This window comes from Petaurus breviceps, unplaced genomic scaffold, assembly GCF_028583685.1.
Source record: "Petaurus breviceps papuanus isolate PSGF00001 unplaced genomic scaffold, PetGlider_PUasm1.0 90696, whole genome shotgun sequence".
Lineage (NCBI taxonomy): Eukaryota > Metazoa > Chordata > Mammalia > Diprotodontia > Petauridae > Petaurus > Petaurus breviceps.
Window position 1 is genome coordinate 6385255 of NW_027187314.1, and position 21215 is coordinate 6406469.

The following is a 21215-nucleotide window of genomic DNA, read 5'->3' on the forward strand; positions in this document are numbered from 1 at the left end:
ATAATCTTAGAAAATCTTAGAAAAACATGGATAGACTTTCACAAAATAATGAAGAGTGGAATGAGCACAGTGAAAGAACACTATATACGGAAACAGCAATATTGTAGTAACAATTTTTACTGAACAAGTCATTTTGACTTTTATAAATAACCAAATCAACTATAAAGAACATATGAAGGAAAATGCATCCACAGAAATAAATGGTAAATAGAAGTATGTATATGTAGAAAAAATGGCTTTACCTGCTCCTCATTTCTTTTTTTTTCTCCCAAAAGTGAATCAAGGTTTATTTAAAAAGGTAAAGCTTTATACATACAATTTTAAAATGAAAATTTACCTCTTTGAATTAAGCAATATTACAAGCTATTTATAACAAAGTAGTGTTTATATCTCACAAATATATATATATATATATATATATTCACAGAGAGAGAAAGAGAGAGAGAGAGAGAGAGAGAGAGAGAGAGAGAGAGAGAGAGAGAGAGAGAGAGAGAGAGATCTGTGACCAATGGTAACCATATCAAGGGTGGGAAAAGGAAACAAAGAGAAGAAAAGAAATTCACATGAAAACTTTATTATATATTAAAAAGGAAAAGCAAATAGTACATAATAGATTTGAAGTCACGTTCAATCATCTTTTTTATTATACTATATTATGGAAATAATCATTTAATCCATAAAATAAAATGACAAAACTCTAAGAAAAACTGTTAATAATAATTAATTGTATTAGTTGACTGATTTTTAATGGGAAGACCATGAAGGGGAATCAAAACCTTAGTAATAGGAGAGTAGTCATTCACTAGGATCATTAACTGGTTGTCTGAATTTTTTTAGTATGTTATGTCTCTGTATTACTTGAATATACATTTTTTGTTTATTTATTTTTATTTTATAACATTCAGTTCCACAGTCCCTTGAGTTTCAAATTTTCTCCCTGTCCCTCTCCTCCCCCCTCCCAACATGGCGGCATGCAATCAAATATAGGATCGACAAATAGCTTCACATTAATCATTAGTCAGGTTGTAAAGAAGGATTATAGCTAATGAAATGATAAGTGGGAAAGAGGAAACAAAACAAAACAACAAAACAAAACAGAGCAAGTAGTTTGTTTCCATCTGCATTCAGATTCCACATGTCCTTTTACAGATGTGGGTACCTCTTTTGATCATGAGTCTTTTGGAGTTGTCTTACATTGCTGAGAGGAACCCAGTGTATTGAAGTTAGTATTCACACATATGTTGTGTCTGTGATTGTGTACAGATTTCTCCTGGTTTTCCTCTTCTCACTCAGCATCAGTGCATATGAGACTCTCCAAGTTATTATGAAGTCTGTCTGCTCCTCATTTCTTTTTTTTTCTCCCAAAAGTGAATCAAGGTTTATTTAAAAAGGTAAAGCTTTATACATACAATTTTAAAATGAAAATGTACCTCTTTGAATTAAGCAATATTACAAGCTATTTATAACAAAGTAGTGTTTATATCTCACAAATTGTAAAAATGTCAAAGAAACTCAAATTACAACTTGCATCCTTGGTGATTCAAGTGTTTGATTCCAAATTATACAGGCCAAGTCCCATCTCTCTGTGAAATAGTCTTTCAAGCACATCATACTTGAGGATAGCTAGCTGCTGTCTCTATTCCACAGTGGTTTTTCTGGTCTCTGGATATTAAAACATAGCCACTTTGGCCCCAACCTTCACCCCACCTGTGCTTGACCATCCAGTATTTCTTTCCATTTTCTTCGGCACCATAGCCCACAACCAGCACACCATGTTCTAGCTGTTGACCACTGCAGTCCAGTTCATAATAAATGCCAGACTGTTAGAACTGGAAGGACGGATGTCAGGCATCAACAGCAACAGAGATGGGCCCCCTATGGGTTGCCATAGCCTTTTTGAGAGCATTTTCCTGCCCTGATGGGATGTCCACATATCCAGTGACATTAGCACCAGAGGATTCCTGTTTATACTGACAGTCACTATCCTTTCCTTCATAGGGATAGGATTCTTCTGTATCAATGCCTCCATTTTTCTTCACATATTCAAAGGCATTATCCATTAAACAGCCATTACAGCCTTCATTGCCAGCATCCCTAGAGCAGTCAACCAAATTCTGTTCACTAAGTGAAAAAAAGTTTGCCTGTCTTATGGAACCACTGGACTTCCAAGGAACCAGTTGCACTAAATGCCCAGCAAGAACCACACTGACCCTGACTCTTAACAGGAATTACATAGCCTTTATTTCTTCAGTCTATGGATTTAGGGATCTTTACAAAGAGAGGTTTACGAAACACAGTTCCTTTGGCCTTCCTTGGCAAACTGTTTTGTCCAAAGCCATTCGTCAATCCTCTGAATCCTTCATTGGTCATATCTCCAAACTTGTTCATTTTCATCTGGAAATCATGTTTGCAGCACTGGACTCCAGATTGCATATTTCTATCATTTTCAAACTCTTCTCCCATGTTGCTCTCCTCCACTTATCTCCATTCACTGCATAGGTCCTTCTGCGGTGTGACTTTCATTCGTTCCATTTAGCATCTAAAGTCCAGTCAAATTCTGTAACAACAGCTGCTATCCCTAAACAGAAGGAAGCTAAACCCAGACGGAATTTCATGTTCCAAACCTGAGTGGCTCAGCAGCAGCGGGACCCGAAGAGAGCAGAACCTCTAAGCAATGGGAGGGTCCTAGCTGGAGATCGCTCCTCCTCCTCACTTCTTAAAACACAGTAGAATTCCATTACATTCATATGCCACAACTTGTTCAGACCTTCCCCAATTGATGACCATCCCCTCAATTTCCAATTCTTTGCCACCAAGACAGAGCTGCTTATGAATTATTTTGTGCATACAGGCCGTCCTCCCACTTCTCTGATCCCTTTGGTATGTAACCCTAGAAGTGGTATTGCTGGGTAAAATGGTATGCACTTATTTATAGCCCTTTGGGCATAGTTCCAAATTGCTCTCCAGAATGGCTGGATCAGTTCACAACACCACCAACAATGCATTAGTGTTCCATTTTTTCCACATCATCTCCAGCATTTATCATTTTCCTGTTTTGTCATCTTAGCCAATCTGGCTGGTGAGATGTGGTATCTAACAGTTGTTTTGATTTGCATTTCTCTATTACCTAATGATTTAAAACATTTTTTCATATATTTATAGATATTTCTAATTTCATCTTCTGAGAACTGCCTGTTCATATCCTTTGACCATTTATTAATTGTGTAGTGGCTTGTATTCTTATAATTTTGATTAAATTTTTTGTGTATTTTAGAAATGAGGCCTTTATCAAGGACATTTGTTGTAAAAATTTTTTTCCCAATTTGCATATTCCTTCTTAATCTTGGTGACATTGTCTTTATTTTTACGGAAATTTTTTTCAATTTAATGTAATAAAAATGTTCCATTTTGGATTTTTGTAATGTTCTCTTATTCTTATTTCATCATAAAGTCTTTCCCTTTCTATAGATCTCACAGGTAAACTATCCCTTGCTCTTCAAAATTGATTACAGTACCAGCCTTTATACCTAGATCATGCAACAATTTAGACTTTATTTTAGTGTATGGTGTTAGATATCTTATGCCCAATTTCTGCCATTCTATGTTCTAGGCTTCCCAGCAGTTTTTGTCAAATAATGTGTTCTTATCACCAAAACTGGGGTCTTGGACTTAATCAAAGAGTAGATTACTATAGTCATTGACTGCTGAGTCTAATGTAGCCAGTCTATTCCATTGTTCCACTACTCTATACCTCAGCCAGTACCAAATAGTTTTGATGACTGCTGCTTTTTAATAAAGATTAAAATCTCATATGGCTAGGCCACCTTCCCTAGAATTTCTTTTCATTAATTGTCTTGATATTCTAGGCCTTTTGTTCTTCCAAATGAAATTTGATACTATTTTTTTCTAGCTCTTCAAAGTAATTTTTTGGGAGATTGATTGGTATGGCACTGAATATGTAACTTAATTTAGGAAAAATTATCATTTTTATTATATTAGCTCAATCCAGCCATGAACATGTAGCAGCAAGGACCCCAGCATCCTCAGGGTGGCTGCCAGCACAGGTTCTTAAATCTGCTTTTCTAAAGGAAAGCAACTCAAAATGGGTTAACAAGCTTACTGTAATCAATCAAACAAATCATTTACCTAGTTCAGGGGGAAAAGGTCAGCACCCCGAACTTCAGAGTATAGAGACAAGTTACAAGACAGAGAAACAGATCAAGCAGACAGGCTTCCAAACTGTACAACCATTATATCCATACCAAATCACAGTTACCAGTGAGGGAAGCATCAAAATCAGGGTTTTTCAAAGCTGGGGGGCCCTCAATGGCTGCCCAGAGTCTTATCTGGTCAAACCATGCAACACTTCTCAAAGTAAGCCCTAAAGCAAAGCCTCCCATCAGGGATTACATAGCCTTCTCCTGGGTCAGAGAATGTAACAACCCTCTTGACTCACTGCCCAATCACAAAGCACCAAGGTGTGGGTGTTTCTGAAAAACAAACCTCCCAAGACAGGCTCCAGGTGCACTTAACCTAGGGGCAGGGAAGACCTTAAAAATTTACATTCCAATAACAGAACAATTGATGTTTATTTCCAATTAGCGAGATCACACACTTTATTTATGTGAAATGTGTTTTTTAATTCTGTTCATATTAGTCCTGAGTTTGTTTTGGCAGTTAGATTTCCAAATATTTGATAATGTCTACCATAACTTTAAATGGGATTTCTCTTTCTATCTCTTGCTGTTAGATTTCGTTAGAGATATATAGGAATGCAGAGAAATTGTGCTGGTTTATTTTATAATCTGCACCTTTTCCAAATTTATTTATTTTCTCAAGTAGCTTTTTACTTCATTATCTAGGATTCTCAAAGTATATCATCATATCATCTGCAAAGAGTGATAGCTTAGTCTAATCTTTTTCTAATTCTATTTCTTCGATTTCTTTTTCTTCTCATTGCTATTACTAACATTTCTAATACCAAATTGAATAAGAGGGGTGATAGTGGACATCCTTGTTTCACCCCTAATCTTATTGGAAATGCTTCTAACTTATCCCCATTACATATAACACTTGGTGATGGTTTTAGATAAGTGCTGCTTTGTATTTTAAGGAAGACGCCATTTACTCCTATACTTTCTAGTGTTTTTAATAGGAATGGGATTTTTATTTGTCAAAAGCTTTTTCTGCATGTATTGAGATAATTATATGGTTTTTGCTAGTTTTGTTGTAGATATGATCAATTATACTGATAATTTTCCTGATATTGAACCACCCTTGCATTCCTGGAATAAATCCTACTTGATAAAAGTGTATTATTCTCATGATAAGATGCTGTAGACTTTTTGCTAATATTTTAATTAGAATTTTTACATCTATATTCATAAGGGAAATGGGTCTTTAATTTTCTTTGTCTGTTTTGTCTTTTCCTGATTTAGGTATCAGTACCATATTTGTGTCATAAAAATAATTTTGTAGGACTCCTTCTTCCCTGGTTTTCCCAAACAGTTTGTAAAGTATTGGAGTCAGTTGTTCTTTAAATGTTTGGTAGAATTCACTAGTAAAGCCATCTGGCCCCGGAGATTTTTTTCCTTGGGAGTTCATTGATGGTTTGTTCAATTCCTTTTTCTGAGATGGCGTTCTTTAATAGCTTACTTCTCCTCAGTTAGTCTGGGCAACTTATGTTTTTGTAAATATTCCTCCTTTCAGTAATACTGAAAGTCAAATTAATGTGTATACAATTGAGCAAAATAATTCCTAAATATTGCTTTAATTTCCTCTTCATTGCAAGTCGATTCACCCTTTTCATTTTTGATACTCATAATTTGGTTTACTTCATTTTTTTTTATCATATTGACTAAAGGTCTATCAATTATATATTTTTTATAATACCAGCTTTTATTTTTATTTATTAAATCAATAATTTTCTTAAATTCAATTGTATTAATCTCTCCTTTTGTTTTCAATTTTCTTAATTTAGTATTTAATTGGGGATTTTCAATTTGTACTTTTTCTAGTCTTTTCAGTTTCACGCCCAATTTACTAACCTCCATTTTCTCTGTTTTATTTATGTATGCATACAGGAATATAAAACTTCCCCTAAGAACTGCTTTTGCTGTATCCCACAAGTTTTGGTATGTTGTCTCATTATTATCATTCTCTTAAATGAAGTTACTTATTGTTTCAATAATTTCTTGTTTGACCCATTCATTCTGTTCTATTAAGTTATTTAGTTTCCAATTAGTTTTTAGTCTATCCTTCCTTGGCTTTTATTACATATAACTTTTAGTGCATCATGATTTGAGAAGGATGTTTTTAATATTTCTCCCTTTCTTCATTGAATTGTGAGGTTTTATGCCCTAGTACATGGTCAATTTTTGTATTTGTGCCATTCACCTCTGAGAAGAACGTATATTCCTTTTTATTCCCGTTAAGTTTTCTCCAGAGGTCTACCATATTGATCTTCTCTAATATTCCATTTACATCCTTAACTTCTTTCTTGTTTATTGTGATGTTAGATTTATCAAGCTCAGAGGGAGAGATTGAAGTCCCCCACTCATATAGTTTTGCTATCAATTTCTTCCTCTAACATCCTTAATTTCTTCCTTAGGAATTTGGATCCTGTGCCACTTGGTACATAAATGTTCAGTAATGACATTGTTTCATTTTTGATAGTGCCTTTTAGCAGGACATAGTTTCCTTCCTTATCTCCTTTAACTAGATTTACGTTTTGCTTTTGCTTTGTCTGAGATAAGGATTGTTACCCCTGCTTTTTTTTTTCTTTAGCTGAGGCATTATATATTTTACTCCAGTCTTTTACCCTTACTCTATGTATATCCCGCTGTTTCAGATGTGTTTCTTGTAAACGACATATTGTAGAACTATGTCTTTTAATCCATCTTGCTATCCACCTCCATTTTATAGGAGAGCTCATTCCATTCACATTCACAGTTATGATTACTATCTGTCTCTTTCCCTCCATCCTATTACCTCCCTTGTTTATGCTTTTATTTCCCACCCTGCTCCATTGCCCTCCTTAAGAATTTTCCTTTAGAACTCTGCCCTGCCTCCATATTCCCTTCTTGTCAGCTACCCTCCCTTTTCCTACCAATTCCCCTTACTACTTCTTCTCTCCTTTCTAACCACCTTTCCCCCTTTCTTAGGTCTCCCCTCCTACTGCCCATAGGGTATGATCGATTTTTAAACTTAATGTAGTATGTTATTTCTTCCTTAAACCAAGATCGATGAGAATAGATGTCATGCAAAGCTCCTCTCCCTCCCCTCTTTCCCTCTTTTATGATTGTTTTTATGTCTCTTCTCCATAGAGTCATATATTTAACTGATTTTGTTATGCCCTCCTTGCACCAGAACCAATGAGGGAAAAGCTCATATAATTCTTATCTCTCTCCCTTCTTTCTCTCTACTGTAATGTTTTCATGCTTCTTTGTGTGGCATAATTTATCCTTTTCTGCTTCATGCTTTCCTCTTCTTCCATTGCAGTCCATTTGCAATCCTTAGTATGTTTTTTTTTGTTTTTTATCAATATTTTGTGTAACCACTATTTATCTGTATCTCTTTTACATGTCATGAAAGTTATAGAATTCTCAGTATTAACAGGTATCAACTTCCCATATAGGGATGTAAACAATTTGTTCTTATTAAATAACAGGTTATGTGTGTGTGTGTGTGTGTGTGTGTGTGTGTGTGTTTTCCTTACTTACCTTTCTATATCTCTATTGAGTCTTGTAATTGGAGGTTGACTTTCCCATTGAGGTCTGGCTTTTTCATCAGGAAGGTCTGGAAGTCCTTTATATCTTTCAATGACAATGTCCTTGCCTGGAAGATTATGTTCAGTTTTACTGGATAAGTGATCCTTGGTTGTAACCCGAGATCTTTTGCCTTGTGAAAAATCATATTACAGCTCTTCTTATCTTTCAGTGTAGAAGCTGCCAGATCCTATGAATTCCTCACTGTAGTTCCACAATATTTGAAGTATTTCTTTTTCTTTCTGTCTCTTTGTAATATATTCTCCTTTACCTGATAGTTCTGGAATTTGGCCATAACATTTTTCAGGCTTTACAATCTGGGATCTTTTTCAGGAAGTGTCAGGTTAATTCTCTCAATTTCAATTTTACCCTCTGATTCTAGGATCTTAGGGCAGTTTATCTTGATGAGCTCTTGGAAGATGTTGTACAGGCTCATTTTTTCATCATGATTTTCTGCTAGACCTATAATTCTCAGATTGTCGATCCTGGATCTGTTTTCCAGGTGTTATTTTTCCATTGAGATATTTTTACCTCTCTTTCTAATTTTTCATTCTTGATGTTTTATTTGACTGATTATTGTTTCCTCATAGAGTCATTCACTTCAATTTGGTTGATTCTAATTTTTAGTAAATTATTTTCTTGGGTTAGTTTTTGAAGTTCCTTTTTCCATATGTTCAGATTTTGTTTTTAGTTCATTCATTTTTCCTTTTAAAGAGCTGTTTTCTTCATTGTAATATTTTTTATTCTAATTTTGCAGTTTTAATTTTAAAAGAATTATTCACTTTATCTTCTACCTCTCTAATTTTGTTTTCAAAGTTCTTTCTGAATTATCTAAGAATGCTTTCTGTGTTTGAGAACAGTTCTCTGTTAAGGCTTCAGCTGTGGGTATGGAGTCAGTATTGTCTCCTTCTGAATTTGGTTTACTGTTTAAAGTTTTGCTCTGAGGAAATAATTACTGTGTTTTCAGGATCAGAGGAGGGGATCGGAGTAGCCAAGGTTCACTCCGCCATCCTGGTCCCTGGAAGTTTAGACAGGGGCTTTTTAAATTTCCAGGCTATGGATTGGTAATCCCAAGAGTAGTTGCTGACAATGCCTGGGGCCCTCCATTTTACTCCTACCCAGCTCCAACCAATCCCAGCACTGCAGTGATAGGCCTGGGAATGTCCCTTAGAGTTGGTGGATCAACTTGCTGCCACATTGAACAAGCCTTGTCTATGCCTCTGTGTGCTGTGTCATCTGGGCCTCTGTATGTTGCATCCGGTTGTCTGATATTCTACCAATTAAAACCTTCATAGGGAGAATATTACATAAGTGTGGCTATCAACACTGTGGTGTCAATTTCTCAAAACAAAAAAACAAAAACAAACAAAAAATCTAAATATTAATTTTTTTTGGAGAGCTGAAGCCTAGGCTGAGTTGCCCAAGGTCACAAAGATGTTAAGTGTGTGAGGCTGGATTTGAACTCATGTCCTCCTGACACCTGGGCCAGTAAACATTATTTTCTTTTCAAATGTTAAGCTCATACAAAATCATTTTAGTTTTATATTATCAAAATGACTTACTTTACATATTGCAATGCTCTCTACATATTCTTTGGTTCGAAATTCTTCTGTTACACATAAATCTGACAGATAAACTATCCCTAAATCTCTTAATTTATTTATGGTATAACCCATCATGAGTAAATAATGTAACCATCTTGGTATACGATATGAGATGTTGTTCTATACCTAGTTCCTGCCATAATGTTTCCAAGCTTTCCTAGGAGTTTTTGGTCAAACAATGAATTTTTGTTCCAAAAGCTTGAATGATTTGCTGTATCATATACTAGATTACTGCAGTCACTTACTAGAATGTAATTTGTACCTAATGTATTCCACCAATCTAGTTATTTTTTTTTCACCAATCTAGTCCTTAACCAGTACCAGAAAAGTTTAATAATTGCCATTTTATTTTATTTTTTGCCTTTTTGGAGGGAAATTGGGATTAAGTAACTTGCCCAAGTTTACAAGGCAATTTTTTGGGGGGGGTGTGTGGGGGTGTGTGTGTGTTAAGTTTCTGAGGCCAGAAACGAACTCAGGGCCTCCTGACTCTATGGCTGGTGCTTTACTCACTGTGCCACCTAGCAGCCCCAAAAATTGCCATTTTATACTACAGTCTGAGACCTGGTACAGCTAGACTACCTTTTTTCATTTGTTGTTTTTTTTTTTCATTTATTCCCTTGATATGCATGGTCTTTTGATCTTCCAGATGGATTTCATTATTATTTTTTTCTAAATAAATCAAATAAATTTTTGATACTGGATTTTTATGACAATGAACAAATATATTAATTTAGGTAGAATTATCATTTTTATTATATTGGCTAACTCTAACTCTCAGCAATTGTTTAGAGCTGATTTTCTGTGTGTGACATGTATCTTATAGTCTTGTTCCTCTAGCTATTGGGTTTGTCTTGGCAAGTTGACTCCCAAATATTTTATATTGTCTACAATTATTTTCAGTTGAATTTCTTTTTCTATGTCTCATTTTTTTCCTCTCTTTTATATTTTTTAGTTTACATCATTCATTTGCACAAGATTTTGAGTTACAAATTTTCTTTTTTTTTTCTTTTTAAAGCAATCGGGATTAGGTAACTTGCTAAAGGTTACACGGCCAGTTATTTCTGGGTGTGGTGCTGAGTATCTGAGCCCTGATTTGATCCAGGTCATCTCGACACTGGAGCCAGTGCTCTTCCTCGCTGAGCCACCTGGCTGCCCCTAGAGTTACAAATTTTCTATGCATTTTTCCTTACCTACAACCACAAAACAGCAATCCCACTGAATATCTCCTCTCCCAATCTGTTTTTTCCCATATATTCCTTCATCTCCCTCTGACTTTCCAATAGGGCAAGGTGGATCTCTATGCCCTAGTGCCTGTATATCTTATTTCCCAGTTACATGTAAAAAAATAATAATTACTATTATTATTATATATAAACATTTCATTAAAAATTTAATTCCAGATTCTTTCCCTTCCTCCCTCATCACCAACCATTACTGAAAAGATAAGAAATTCAATATAATTGGTACATGTGTAGATATGCAAAACATTTCTGTAGTGGATATATTGTTAAGACTGACTATATTTCTCTCCATCCCATCCCACCCCCACTGGTTCAGTTCTCTTCTTTGATCCTGTCCCTTTACAAAAGAGGGAGCTTACAACTCCCCCCCCCCCAGGCTACCCTCCATTCTGTCATTCCCCATCGTAACGCCTTCCACCCTACTCTCCTATAAGTGTGAGATATCCTATTTAGTGTGTATGTCATTCCCTCCCTAAGCCAAATTCAATGAGAATAGGTTGACTCCTTCACTTTTGACTTCCTGTCTTTCCCCTCCATTGTAACAGATTTCCCTTGCCACTTCTAAATGAGATAAATTACCCCTTTCTGTCTTTCCCCGTTTCCTCTCATTATATTCATCTCTCACTTCTTAATTTCACCATTTAAGTATTATCGCTTCCTATTCAATTGTTACTGTGCCTTCTGCCCATATATACATGTACACATATATACACATACATTCATATATGTATTCATAAGCCCATATAACCTCCTATATAGACATATATGTGTATGTATACATATACAAACATATGTGTGTATACATTCCTATTCCCTTCAACTGTTCTTATAATGAGAAAAGTTTCCTAAGTTACAGTGATCATTTTTCCATGTAGAAATGTATATAGTTCAACTTTGAAAAGTTTCCTATGATTTCTTTTCCCTGTTTACCTGCTAATGCTTCTCTTGCTTCTTGTATATTAATGTCAAATTTTCTATTCAACTCTGTTTTTGTTTTTTTTTTTTCATCAAGAAGGCTTGAAAAGGGAGCGGCCAGGTGGCTTAGCGAGTAGGAGCAGCGGCCCCAGAATCGGGATAACCTGGGATCGAATCTGGGCTCAGATACTTAGCACCACACCCATAAATAATTGGCTGTGTAACCTTGAGCAAGTTACTTAATGCCAATTGCTTTAAAAAGAAAAAAAGAAAAAAAAAGAAGCTTGCAAGGCCATTCCATTGAATGACAATATTTTCCCCTGAAACATGATACTCAGTTTTGCTGGGTAGGTGATTATTGGTTTGAATCCCAGCTCATTTGACCTCTGGAATATCATATTCCAAGCCTTTGATCCCTCCATGTGGGAGCTGCCTGATCCTGTATTATCCTGATTGTGTTACCACAATATTTAAATTGCTTCTTCCTGGCTGCTTGTAATATTTTCTCGTTAATCTGGGAACTCCAGAACCTGGCTAAAATATTATTGGAGTTTTCATTTTGGGATCTTTTTCAGGAGGTGATTGGCGGATGTTTTCAGTCTCTTTTTTGTCCTCCTTCTCTAAACCAACAGGACAATATTCCTTGAGAATGTCTTTTTTTTATTTTTCAAATGCTTTATTAAACTATGATTTACATCATTCATTTCCACCAGATCCTGAGTTACAAATTTTCTCCCCTTTTTTCCCCTACCTACTGCCCCAAAATAGCAGTACAACAGAATGTCCCCTCCTCCTATCTGCTCTCACATATTTTCTCCCATACCCCTTTCGACTTTTCCAGTAGGGCATGGTGGATATCTATGCCCAAGTACATATATATCTTTTATCCCAATTACATGTAAAACAGTTTTAATAATAATAATTATATATATATATATATATATATATATATATATATATATATATATATTTCTTTTTATAAACATTTCATTTTAAAACTTTGAATTCCAGATTCATTCCCTTCCTCCCTTGTCCTGCACCCTTCCTGGGAAGATAAACAGTTCAGTATAGGTTGTACATGTGTGGCTAATGCAAAACAATAACATAGTAGATAAATTGTAAAAGACTGAGTATATTTGCCTTCCTCCTATCCCACCTCCCACTTGTTCTATTGTCTAATTTGATCCTGTCCCTTTTCAAGAGTGGGTGCTTACAAATTACCTCCACCCCCCTACTGCCCTCCCTTCCATCATCCCCCCTCTCATCCCCTTCTTCCCTACTCTCCTGTAGGGTGAGATACACTATTTAATGTGTATTTCATTCCCTCCCCAATCCAAATTCAATGAGAATAAGTTTGACTAATTCCCTTTTGCTTTCCTATTCTTCCCCTCCATTGTAAACATTTTCCTTTGCCTCTTCTGTATGATATAGTTTACTTCATTCTGTCTCTCCCCATCTCTTCTCATTATATTCCTCTCTCACCTCTTAATTTCACCTTTTAAGTATCATCCCTTCCTGTTAAATTGGTCCTGTGCCCTATATCTATGTATACCTATAAACATATATACACACATTCACATATGTATGCATATGTCCATATACCCTCATATATGGATATATATATATATGTATATATATATGTATACATATATTCTATTCCCTTCAACTATTTTCATACTGAGAAATGTTTCCTAAGTTACAATTGTTGTTTCTTCATGTAGGAATGTTAATAATTCAATTTGATAAGTTCCTTATGATTTATTTTTCCCTGTTCCTGTCTCATGCTTCGCTTGCATCTTGTATCTGAATGTCAAATTTTCTGTTCAACTCTGGGTTTTTCAGCAAGAATTCTTGGAAGTCCTCTATTCAACTGAATGACAATATTTTCCCTGAAATAAGATACTCAGTTTTGCTGGGTAGGTGATTCTTGGTTTTAATCCCAGCTCCTTTGACCTCTGGAATATCATATTCTGAGACCTTCTATCCCTCAGTGTAGAGGCTGTCAGATCTTGGGTTATCCTGATTGTGTTTCCACAATATTCAAATTGCTTCTTCCTGACTGCTTTTAATATACTTTTCTTAATCTGGGAATTCCAGAAACTGGCTATAATATTCCCAGGAGTTTTCTTTTTGGGATATTTTTCAGGAGGTGTTTGGTGGATTCTTTCAATCCCTAATTTGCCCTCTGGTTCAAAAACATCATGGCAGTTTTCTTTGAGAATTTCCTGGAGGATGATTTCTAGGTTCTTACTTTGGTCATGGCTTATGGGTATTCCAATAATTTTTAAATTATCTTTTCTGGATATATTTTCAAGGTCAGTGGTTTTTTCCATGAGATATTTTATATTGCCTTTTATTTTTTCATTTGTTTGCATCTGTTTAACAGCATCTTGTTTTCTCATAAAGTCATTAGCTTCCATTTGCTCCAATCTAATTCTGAATAAATGATTCTCCTCAGTGAGCTTTTGAGATTCTTTTTCCATCTGGCTAATTTATCTTTTTAAGGCATTCTTCTCCTCATTGCCTTTTTGAGCCACTTTTGCCATTTCACTTAGTCTATTTTTTAAGGTATGATTTTCCTTAGTCAGGCTGTCGATTCTCATTTCATAATTTTCTTGCATCGTTCTCATTGCTCTTCCCAATTTTTCCTCCACTTGTCTTATCTGATTCTTAAGGTCCTCTGTGGCTTGTAACCAGCTCGTATATTCCTATGAAGCTTTTGTTGCAGGAGTTCTCACTTCACTGACTTCCTCATGTTCCATGCCTTGCTCCTTTTTGTCCCCAAAATAGGAGTCTAATGTTGGAATCTTCTGTCTGTTTTGTTTCATTTGCCTGGTCATGTTGCCCCTCAGTTACTTGACCCCTGGGCTTTTTTGCCACAGTAAGACTCTGCCACCAGATAGGGGGACTTTTGTCCCAAACGCTGGGGTTTTCTCAGCTGCTGGAGGTATTATATGGGTGCCCTCTCTGAGGCCTCCACATGCTCTGGCAAACTGGACACAAACCCCAGGACCTCCACCCTAGACTGCAATCCAGATCTAAGCAAGTTAAACCAATAGCAATTACCCCTTAGACTGGTCTCTTGGTCTCCCTACTCTCTGCAGGCCAGGAGCTGAAGATGCCATGTGCTGCTGGCTGGCTGTGCTGGTGTCTCAGAGGCTTCTCCCCCCAAGGGCAAAAGCCACACACTCCCACTTACTAGGTCCCATGGTTCAGACTGCCCTGACCTCTCACTTTATCCTTCCCATCTATGTGTTGATACATCTGGAAAAGGCCACAGCTGCTTTTGATCTGGAGTCCGTCTGGCCAGCAGCTGGACAGGTCTGGCCTAGGACTAAGACCTCCAATTCAAGCTAGGCTCCCAGACCGCTGTGCTGGCTGATTCCTGCTAGCCTGCCAGGCTGTCCTCAGGGGGAGGTTAACTTCTCTTTGTCATTTTGTGGGTCTTGCAGCTCCAAAGTTTGTTTAGAGTCCCCTTTTTACATGGCTTGTGGAAGGTGAAAGCCAGAGGTGCAGGGAAGTGCTGCTTCTCCTCCTCCATCTTCACTTTGCTCCCCATACTCAAGAATTTCTTGAAGGATGATTTCTAGGTTCTTTTTTGATCATAGCTTTCAGGTAGTCCAATATTTTTTTAAATTATTTCTTCTGGATCTATTTTCCAGGTCAGTGGTTTTTCAATGTGATATTTCACATTGCCTTCAATTTTTTTATTTGTTTGGATCTGTTTAATACTATCTTGATTTCTCCTAAAGTCACTAGCTTCCATTTTCTCCAGTTTAATTCTGAAGGAATGATTCTCTTCTGTGAGCTCTTAAGGATGCTTTTTCCATCTGACAAATCAGCTTTTTAAGGCATTTTTCTCCTCGTTGCCTTTTTGAGCTTCTTTTGCCATTTGAATTAGCATATTTTAAGTAGTTATTTTCTTCAGTCAGGCTGTTGAATCTTATTTCATAATTTCCTTGCATCGTTTTCATTTTTCTTCCCATTTTTTCCTCCACTTTTCTTATTTGGTTTTCACAATCCTTCTTAAGCTCCTCTATGGCCTGTAATCAGCTCATAATTTTCTTGGAAGCTTTTGGTCCAGGAATTCTGACTTTGCTGTCTTTCTCCTGTTCCATGCTTTGCTCCCTTTTGTCCCCCAAACTGGTCACACACCCTAGTATCTCCAGCATTGACTGCAATCCAGATACTAGCAGGTTAAAAGAAGAGTGTTTACTCCTCAGTCCGCTCACTTGGTCCCCCTACAATCTGTAGGCCAGGAGTTCTGAAGCAGCCTTGTGGCAGCGGTTACATGTCTGCAGCACCTCAGCTCCTTCTTTCTCCAGGGGCTAAAGGCTGGGCCACATTCCCGAACTCCAGATTCAGAAAGTCTCCACTGCACTGACCTCTCATTTTTTCCCTAGTATCTGTGGGTTGATAAATCTGGAAACCATCACAGCTGCTGGTGATTTGGAGTCCCTCCAGCTTGTGGCTGGTTGTGGACTCCCTGAGGCTAAAATCTCCAACTCATGCTGGCCTGGGCTCGGCTCCCAGAGTACTTCACTGGCCCATTCCTGCCTTCCAGCCAGACTGGCTTGAACAGGAAAGTAGCTTTTCTCTATCATTTTGTGGGTTCTGTGGCTCCAAAGTTTATTTAGAACAATTTTTTAAATGAATTGGAGTAGGTAGATGTGGGAAGTATGCAGAAGTCCTGTTTCTACGCCAGCATCTTGACTCTGCTCTCCCTTTCTATCTCTTGCAGTTGGGTTTGTGTGGGTTTAGAAATTCTGATGATTTATGTGGCTTTATTTTGTATCCTTTAACTTTGTTAAATTTGATAATAATTTCCAGTACTTTTTTTTTTTCAGTTGACTCTCTGGGATTTTCTAAGTATAATAAGATAGTTTCACCAAAGAGTAATAGTTTTGTTTTCCCCTTGCCTATTCTAATACATTTATGTTTTTTTTTTTTATTTTCTTCACATTGCTATAGTTAACCTTTCAAGTCAAATATTAAATAATAGATGTGATAAATGGCCTCCTTGCTTCTCTACAGATGTTTTTTTGGGAAGGTTTCTAGCTTTCTGATGATTTCAGACAAATATTACTTATCATTTTAAGGTGAGATCCATTTATTCCTATGTTCTCTAGTGTTTTTCTTAGAAATGCATTTTTTCAAAGGCTCTTTCAGCATCTATTGAGAACATTCATATGATTTCTGGTGTTTTTTTTTAATTGATATGGACAAATATGCTGATAGTTTCCCAAATATTTAACCAATCCTGTATTTCTGGTATAAATCCCACCTGGTCTTAGTGTATGATCCTTGTGATATATTGCTGTAATATCTGTCAGTGTTTTAATTTAAAATTTTGTTTATCAATATTCATCAGGAAAATTCGTATTTCTCAGTTTTAGTTCTTCCTGGTTTGGCTATCAATACTATATTTACATTATAAAAAGGAATTTTATAGGACTACTTCTTTGACTATTTTTCTTAATAGATTCTAAAGTATTGCTAATAATCATTATTTAATGTTTGGTAGAGTTCACATGTGAATATATCTTGTCCTGTGGATTTTTTCTTAGAAAGTTCGCCCTTGTTTAATTTCAGTATCTAAGATTAGGTTATTTAGGATTTTTTTTCTTCTACTTAACTGGCTAATTTATATTTTTGGTAGATATTCATATATTTCATTTAGATGGTCAAATTCATTGGCATATAATGGGGCAAAATTGCTCCTAACAAATGTCTTAATTCCCTGTTCATTGTTGGTGAATTTACCCCTTTCATATTTGATACAGGTTATTTGGTTTTCTCTCCTTTTTTAAAAGTCAAATTAATTAATCATTTATCTGTCTTACTGTTGTTTTATTTTTCAAATAATACCAGCTGTTAGCTTTTTTCATTAATTCAATGAATTACTTTAAGTTTTATTAATCTGTACTTTGATTTTCAGGATTTCCAATTTGGTGCTTAATTGAAGATTTTTAATTTTTCTTTTTCAAAATTTTGTTAGCTTCATTACCAATTCATTGATCTGTTTTTTTCTCTTTTAATGTAATCAACCATATAGATATGTATATATGTATTCATGTACATATGTGTATCTATATATATGTTTATTTCGATGCATATATTATACGTCTGTGTACAAGCATATGTGTGTATCATATACACATACACCGACATATATACATGCATCCATACAAATATGGAAGCACACACATACACACATGTATATGAGTATGCATGCATACACACGTGTACACACAGGTGCACATGAACACACATGTTCACATGCATACACATACATGTATGTGCACACATATACATTCCCCTTACTACTACTTTGGCTGCATCTCATATATTTTGGTATTTTGTCTCATTGTTCTCATTTTCTTTACTGAAATAGTACATTGTTTCTTTGATTTGTTCTTTGACCCGCTTTTTAAAGGATTAGATTATTTAATTTCCAATTAATTTTAATCTGTCTTTCCATTGTCCATTACTGAGCATAATTTTATAGCATTATTATCTGAAAATGTTGCATTTATAATTTCTGCTCTTCTACATTTGGTTTTGAGGGTTTTATGGCTTTATACCTATCAGTTTTTGTATTGGCGCCCCGTACTCCTGAGAAAAAGATGTATTCTTTTCTATTTTCATTCAATTTTCTCCAAAGATCTATCATATCTAACTTGTTCTTTTTTTCCCAAATGCTTTATTAACTTCTTATTTACATCATTCATTTCCGCCAGATTTTGAGTTACAAATTTTCTCCCTGTTTTTCCACTACCAACCCCCCCAAAAATAGCAGTCCCACAGGATATCTCCTCCTCCAATCTGTTCTCTCCCATATTTTCTCCCATACTCCTTTCGACATTTCCAGTGGATCTCTATGCCCCAGTGGCTGTATATCTTATTTCCCAATTACATGTACAATAGTATTGAAAATAGTACACACACACCTATATATGTGTGTGTGTATATATATATATATATATATATATATATACAAACATACACACACATACATATTTGAATATTTGATTTAAAAAAAATTGAATTCCAGATTCATTCCCTTCCTCCCTTGTCACCCACCCTTACTGGGAAGATAAGCAGTTGAGTATAGGATATACATGTGTGGCTAATGCAAAACAATAACATAGTAGTTATATTGTAAAAGACTGACTATATTTCTCTCCCTCCTATCTCACCTCCCACTTGTTCTATTCTCTACTTTCATCCTGTCCCTTTTCAAAAGTGGGTGCTTCCAACTTCCCTCCCCCCAGCCTGCCCTCCCTTCCATCATCCCCCATCTCATCCCCTTCTTCCCTACTCTCCTGTAGGGTGAGATCCCCTATTTAGTGTGTATTTCATTCCCTCCTCAAGCCAAATTCGATGGGAATAAGGTTGACCCATTCCCTTTTGCCTTCCTATTCTTCTCCTCCATTGGAGGTCATTTTTTAAATTAATCTCTTATCTTTTAATTAAGAATGCTTCAAATTACTCTATTATATTAAATATCCATTTTCCTGAAAGATTATATACAATTTTCTGTATAACTGATGCTTGGTTGTAATCCTAACTCCTTTTCCTTTTAGTCTATTCTTATTCTTTAATGTGGAAACTGCCAAATTCTATGTAATCCTGACTGAAACTCCTTGAATTTGAATATTTCTTTATGGCCTCTTGTAATATTTTCTCCTTGATCTCTGAGCTTTGGAATTTGACTGTGATATTTTGGGGCATTTTCATTTTTGGATCTCTTTCAGGTTGTGATACATGAATTCTTTCAATTTCTACTTTACCCTGTGGTTCTAATATATCAGAGCAGTTTTCTTAAAAAAAAATTCTTGAAGGATGCTCTCCAACATTCAGGTAGTCCAATAATTGTTATATTCTATCTCCTGGACCTGTTTTCTAGGTCAGTTGTTTTTCCAATGAGGGATTTCATATTTACTCCTTTATTTAAATTTTTATTTTGTTCAATCATATCTTGATGTCTTATAAAGTCATTAGTTTCCATTTGCTCAATTTTAATTTTTAAGGAATTATTTTGTGCTTCCTTTTTTGTTTGGCCAATTCTATTTTTAGAGAGTGTAATGATAATGGGAATTTGAATATCTTCCTGACCCTTAATAAGCCTATGTAAATTTGAGGACCTTCCCTGACTTGAAAATATACTCTTCCCCCTAATAGGCTCGATGTGGTCACATGGAGCCTGTGGTGGGAGGTATTTGCTGAAGGTGGAGCAGAATCCAACAGGAGAAGCTTACTTAAGGGAGGCTTGATTTTCATGAAGGCCCACACCTTGTTACTTTGTAATTAAGCAGTGGGTCACCAGGGCTGTCATGTTCTCTGACCCTGGAGAAGGCTATGTATACCTCTGATGTGAAGTTTTGCAATGGGGTTCAGTTTGGAAAGTTGTGTGATTTGACCAGATGAGACTCTGTGCAGCCATTGAGCCCCAGGCTTTGAAATTCCAGAAGTTGGTACTTCTATCTCTGGTAAATAACAATGTATGTATATGATTGTTAGACAGCTAGAAGTACTGTCTGTTTAATTGTGTTATTTTCTCTGTATTTTTTTGTCTGCTTTTAATTTCTGTTTGTATTTTCTGAAGTTCAGGGTGCTGACTTTTTCCGCTGAACTAGGTAACTGATACATATGTTTGATTAAGGTAAGCTTGTAAACTCCTTTTGAGTTGCTTTCCTTTAAAAAAGCAGACCAAAGAAGCTGTGCTAGCAGCCATCCTGGGCATGTTAGGCTGCTTGCTTGTACAGGGAGTTATTTTCCTCAGTAAATTTTGTCTATCTTTTCCCATGCTATCAACTATTTTTTTTTTCATGATTATCTTGCAGTAGTCTCATTTCTTTCCCCAAATTTTCTTCTACTCTAATTTGTTTTTTAAAATTATTTTAAAGTTCTCCCTGGAATTCTTTTTGGTACTGAGACCAAATTATATATATTTTTTTCTTTGAGGCTTCACATATAGCCATTTTGACTCTATTTTCTTCTAAATTTATGCCTTGATGCTCTCTGTCACCATAGTAACTTTCTATAGTCAAGTACTTTTTTTGTTGTTTTTGGATCATGTTTCTGCCTTTTTTGTGCCTTTGTGTTTTTACATGAGAGTTGGGGTCTGTTCCTGCACTATCTCAAGCTCTTGTGCTGGGCTTTAGGGTCTTAGTACTGTCTTTCACTGTTCTTCAGGCTTACTTTCTTCCTTTCACTGTACAGTAGGCTTCCCTTTGACTTGTACTGAGAACTAAGCCTCCCTGATGGCCTCCCTTGAGTATGAAATTTAATTGCTGGTTTGCCCAAGGGGTCGTTTCTTGCTACTAGATTGGTATGGTAAAAAAGTTCTTCTTGTGGCTGGTGCTGGAAGACTAATCTTTTGGTTGGTCGGCTCCAAGTGGAGGGCACTGCTGCTGATGGGGTGCTATGAAGAGTCTTTCTTCTAGTAAGCCCCAGGGGTGGGGTCTTGCTGTTCACCTGTTCAAGAACAAGGCTTCACTACTTGTCAGTAATGGGATCAAGGTCTTGCTGGTGGTTTGTTTTGGTGGTATTGTCACTGGTTGTGGGGCTGTACTATGCTGCATTGGCTGGTCACTTGCCCAGGGTGCTGCTGTTTTTCAGAATTATGGGACCTAGCTGATCTATTGACACAGCTTTTAGAAGCTTATTGCAGCCCCTCTCTTGTG

General features: G+C 36.1%; 1 pseudogene; it reads right to left on the reverse strand.

The window, feature by feature from the left end:
* Positions 1 to 1345: 1345 nt before the first annotated feature.
* Positions 1346 to 2621, reverse strand: LOC138144286 (procathepsin L pseudogene; annotated as a pseudogene).
* Between the last annotated feature and the right edge of the window lie 18594 nt (positions 2622 to 21215).